Here is a 5,000-nt window from a genome sequence, read left to right on the forward strand (position 1 = left end):
CGAAACCCTCTCAGGTCCCGGCGGCGCGCAGCGCCGTCCTAGGTACTTGGTCGGTTTCGAGAGAGGCGCAATCGCCCGGAGTTAGGCGAGTAGACGGTTTTAGTGAGAACACCCTTGCTCCCAACTGAGCTTGCCGCTGCCGACAGAGGCCCGGGAGGGTGCTGTCGTGGCATTGCCGGCGGGAGACAACACGTGCCACCTATGGTGACCGGCAGCTCCAACGCCAGCGCCACACAAGGGCAAAGCCCCACTTGGGTGCAGAAGCGAACTCTCCCAGCACAGCGCACGCGCCAACACGTCCGCACAACTGCGATACAAACCACCTGCGAGAACCGCTGGGGCGACCGAGCAGCAGACGGCGTCGCGGCGCCGAGTGCCAGGCGGCGGCGCATCCTCAACGCACACAGTCCTCAATCAGACCAGCACACTGCAGATGTCCACCGCGCTTCGCACCGGGCTCGGCTGAACCAACTTTGGCCGCCAGGCGCCGCGTGCAGGGTGCGCCGCAGCGTAGCTGCGCCGCCTGCCGGGCCCGTCGGCTGGCGCTCCTGCCACTCGGCGCCCCCCACCAGCCGCCTGTTGCGCGTGCGCCCACGCAGCGCGCGGCCAACACGCCGGGCGGCCCCCCTTCACCGGCCGGGAACAGTCCCACCAAGCCACCGCCGCGTATCGCTTCATACCCACATGGGCCTAGTCACGTGTGTGGATGTGGCGGGTACCGCTGAAACAACCGGTTAATAGCTGTACCGATCGTCGCCATCACAGATTCACCTCCAGCGTGAACAACCGCTCAACAACGGATTTCCAGTTCATTTGCGTATCTTGGGCAGTAAACGTAGATGTCCACCTACATTTGCGAATTCAACAATTCTTGCATGCCAGGATGTCATGTGTCACGACACGCTACATCAGACCACATACACACTGCGACATGTGCAGAAGAGAACACGTGGAAGGTGGCCCGCGCACGTATGCGATGTCCCTTCCGCGATCCACTGTCAACCGGCATCTGCGGCATGTCCCAGATATGGAACGCGGTCCACCAGGGTAGCACTTTGTGTGAGGCAATACGACAAAGTCGGAATACACGCGTCACTACATCAGACGGCTCACGCTGACCTGACCTGACTCACCGCACCACCACCCCCAGCGACCCAGGGTGACATACAATGCGTTCGTACGTTCCTCCCACACGCCTCTACGGCGTACCACAGTGCAACCTAGCTGTTATTGGGAGACGAGACAAGTAGCATCGAGCACAACATATGGAAATTGAGATTCGACACCGTTGGGCACAGCCAGCGTACGGTCACACGTATCACACTACTTCACTCTGTACGTAACGACCGATGATCGGTACAGCGTGTGGGTTACGCGTACGACATCAGCGGACAATGGACACAGACCATACCACGACGTACACTGAGGGCGTCGACATCTGAATGCAACTGAACAGCTGCGAGGCTCATTTAACACTCAAACGCCAGACCGACCAGCTTGAGAGGACAGAGACACAAAGAGGGGGACAGAGGGAGGGGGGGGGCGATATAGTCCTATTGCAGTACAATTGACAGTGGATAGCGGGAATATGTGGAAAGTAAGCAACACTCGCAAGACATCTACATGAGGATAACAACGACACCAGAGATTCCGAGCAGTGAACTATGTTAGGCAAAGGGACAACGTGGGTTAGGTTAAGGGACAACGTGGGTTAGGTTAAGGGACAACGTGGGTTAGGTTAAGGGACAACGTGGGTTAGGTTAAGGGACAACGTGGGTTAGGTTAAGGGACAACGTGGGTTAGGTTAAGGGACAACGTGGGTTAGGTTAAGGGACAACGTGGGTTAGGTTAAGGGACAACGTGGGTTAGGTTAAGGGACAACGTGGGTTAGGTTAAGGGACAACGTGGGTTAGGTTAAGGGACAACGTGGGTTAGGTTAAGGGACAACGTGGGTTAGGTTAAGGGACAACGTGGGTTAGGTTAAGGGACAACGTGGGTTAGGTTAAGGGACAACGTGGGTTAGGTTAAGGGACAACGTGGGTTAGGTTAAGGGACAACGTGGGTTAGGTTAAGGGACAACGTGGGTTAGGTTAAGGGACAACGTGGGTTAGGTTAAGGGACAACGTGGGTTAGGTTAAGGGACAACGTGGGTTAGGTTAAGGGACAACGTGGGTTAGGTTAAGGGACAACGTGAGTTAGGTTAAGGGACAACGTGAGTTAGGTTAAGGGACAACGTGAGTTAGGTTAAGGGACAACGTGAGTTAGGTTAAGGGACAACGTGAGTTAGGTTAAGGGACAACGTGAGTTAGGTTAAGGGACAACGTGAGTTAGGTTAAGGGACAACTTGAGTTAGGTTAAGGGACAACTTGAGTTAGGTTAAGGGACAACTTGAGTTAGGTTAAGGGACAACTTGAGTTAGGTTAAGGGACAACTTGAGTTAGGTTAAGGGACAACTTGAGTTAGGTTAAGGGACAACTTGAGTTAGGTTAAGGGATAATGTGGTACAACCACAGTTAGGTTAAGCGATAATGTGGTACAACCACAGTTAGGTTAAGCGATAATGTGGTACAACCACAGTTAGGTTAAGCGATAATGTGGTACAACCACAGTTAGGTTAAGCGATAATGTGGTACAACCACAGTTAGGTTAAGCGATAATGTGGTACAACCACAGTTAGGTTAAGCGATAATGTGGTACAGCCACAGTTAGGTTAAGCGATAATCTGGTACAGCCACAGTTAGGTTAAGCGATAATCTGGTACAGCCACAGTTAGGTTAAGCGATAATCTGGTACAGCCACAGTTAGGTTAAGCGATAATCTGGTACAGCCACAGTTAGGTTAAGCGATAATCTGGTACAGCCACAGTTAGGTTAAGCGATAAAGTTGGTTAAATTTGGTATTGTGTGGGAAGGGGGGCAGAGAGAGGGGGGGTGGATAGTGGTGGCAGTACGCGGATGCCTGAGTCACCGTCAGATACGTCACGTCGGTTCGATGCTTGTAGCAAGAGGCTGGCGGATCTGTGTCTCTCACTTCTGCAATTTTTCATGTGGTATAACACGAGGGCGGGGGGTGATATTTGGTGCCCCTCTGTGTAGGATGTGTGTTGGTTTATCTGAGCAATGGTAGTTGTCGGAGGAGTGGGGTATTGTGCTTTTATAGGTGGACCTACTGCTCTGGTTATCATAGTGTCGACGGTGCAATGTGGCAGAGAGGATGCACTCGACAGTGTCGCATTCCAGATGTTTACGTATTGTGTGTCTCCGTTGCAGGCCGAGAGTGGTGCATGTTCGAGTGTGTGGCTGACGTGCGATTCACGTTGTGTGCCCAGTCTTACAGCACGTATAGGGACATTCGCATAAATCATCTATATGTGGCCTTGCATCATTTACTAAGCAGTGCCGTGAGACGACCGAACTATTAGGAAAGTACTGATGTACCGCATAATGTTTACCTTCCACCACACGGCGAGTATCGACTCTGCCCAGCGTTGCCACCGCAGGCAGCGGTCACCGTCACCATTGTGCGGCGGAACGGAACATCTATATCCTCAGAGGGGCACTCTTTGCCGCCGGGCGTCAGGTCTCGCGGCCTGCCGGCCAGCGCCCATGACGAACTTACTGCATGTATAGGGACAGTATAGTACATGGCTGCTCTGATTTGGGTTTCCCCTTTCCAGAGGTGGATCATCATCAGGGATTCCCGAGCTTCCGCTCATACTCCCTTCAAGTCCAACCCATGTATCCACTACCCAACTCCGCCACAACACAGGAAACCAGCTCGGAAAAACTACCCCCTTTGTGGGGGAATGGACCTTCCATTTGAAGAGCGCCTTTAGCCACCCTTTGGGTGCCCACGGGGAACCGCGTGGAGGCGGCGCCGCCACTGCTGATGGCGACCCTTTTCATCAGCAGTATAGCATCCACTTACAGCATTATCGTAATTACGGAGGTGCTCAGGGGAACAACCTGTAGCCCCCAGGCTGGCGAGGCCCACATGCTGTCGATCCCCTGTTTCCCAGGATCTTGGCCAATTTCTGTACATGTACTGTTTTTCTGCCCTCCGACATACCCTTCTCGCCACTGGTGTCCCAGGATCCATGTAGAGGCATCATCGGTGGTTCTGAGAGTCAGCTCGTCGCCCCTCCGCACTCAGCCATGGTTCCTCCAAGTGCGCGAGATCTGAGGGCTGTTTCGGAATCATGGGTCAAGGAAAAATATTGTATTCCAGTTGGTACTGGTTTTTGCAGTGGGTCGCAATCATATCCTACTATTTACTGTATATTTCTTTAGATTGCTTCACTGGTGATTCTCGCTACTGCCCTGATTTCAAATGCATCCTCAGCAAATGCCTTTATTGCTGAGAATGTGTCTACTGTTTGTAGCAGAGTTTCCTTTCTGTGGTAGGATGTGAGTCCTACAGCTTGTATAAGGTGACTTCTGGGCTCAGAGTACTGCTTACAGGTGTAGAGGATGTGATTGGAATCCTCTTCCTCACCACACGTACACCTGGCATCATCTTCAATTCCCAGGTCACAAATCTTCTTTTTCAGACCATGGTCAGTCAGCAGGCATGTTAGGGAGTATGGTGGAATCGTCGCCCTCCGCCAACTTGCCTGCCACATTCCCACATCTGGTATCCAGCTGTAGGTTTCCCTACCCTTCTCTGTCTGGTTCCATCTATTTTGCCACTCCTCCTGCAACATGATGTCTATTTGTCTGCTGGTATCACGTTGCCCATCAGTGGGTCTTGGAGCCTGGAACCCTGCGACCGAGCCAGCCACACCATGCCGAGTGTAGTACAGCAAGGCTGCCTTCACTATCTCAAGGTCGAGCGGCATGTATCCTGTTAGTACTTGCAAGGCCTCCGTCGATACAGTCCTACAAGCTCTGGTCATCTGCAACAGAAATGGCCTTTGAATTGCCTCAATTATTCGTTGGACATATCGGTGCTTTGTCCGATCTGCCCAAGCAGCTGCACCATATCTGCAGACGGAGAGGCAC

The sequence above is a fragment of the Schistocerca gregaria genome, unplaced genomic scaffold, assembly GCF_023897955.1.
Source record: "Schistocerca gregaria isolate iqSchGreg1 unplaced genomic scaffold, iqSchGreg1.2 ptg000483l, whole genome shotgun sequence".
NCBI lineage: Eukaryota > Metazoa > Arthropoda > Insecta > Orthoptera > Acrididae > Schistocerca > Schistocerca gregaria.